Genomic DNA, 823 nt, shown 5'->3' with positions numbered 1-823 from the left:
AAGAAAAGGCCTTAGAGGAACATGGAAATGCAGAGGAAGGACATCTCTGGGAGTGGGGTGGAGATGGGGACCACAGATCTGAGAAAACCCATGTGCATTTTCCTTGGAAGACACTCAAAGGAGCATGGGATCCCTTTCCCCAAGTGTTAAACCAGTGCAATTAGATGCGTAATAAAACATTTTGGTGGTTGAATTTAGAGCTGGGTGTTCAACCCAACAGAATGCAATAGTATCCATCAGCAAAGCAAAAAATTCGTCTTCAAATGACAATGCTTTATTATATCTACATCTGACACTTTTAGTATTTAGTTACATGTACAAATATATGGCAGTCACACATATGTAAATATTCACTTACATACTTATTTACATAATATATGTATATATAATGACATACCCATATTCTATATGTGTATATATACACATGTATTCTTTCCTCTCCTCTCCCTACTCCAAGCACTTATTTCAGGGAACTAAAGTAAGGGACATGAACTTGGAGGGCAAAATTGGCCTCCCACAATCTAAATGTATTATAGAAACAAACAAACAAAACTCCTTTCTGTTGTGATAGCAATGACTTAGGCCTGCTTTGGGCGGGAGCACCTACTTCTTCTACTGCTAGTATTTATGGTTCTACATATTATAAGCGAAGTGGCACTTGACATACAGCTGCACGTGCGCTCAGATTAGCCTCTGACGAGCTTAGCACAGGGCACAACCCCCGGCTTCCCGTGAACCGGGAGCGGGTGGAGGCTGGAGGCTGCGGGCGGGCGGGGTAGGGGTGGTCGGGGGGCACTGAGGCCGGGGCCCCGCCCGTCAGAGC

The sequence above is a fragment of the Myotis davidii genome, unplaced genomic scaffold (genome assembly GCF_000327345.1).
Source record: "Myotis davidii unplaced genomic scaffold, ASM32734v1 scaffold540, whole genome shotgun sequence".
NCBI classification, from domain to species: Eukaryota; Metazoa; Chordata; class Mammalia; order Chiroptera; family Vespertilionidae; genus Myotis; species Myotis davidii.
Note: the sequence above shows the minus strand (reverse complement) of the source record.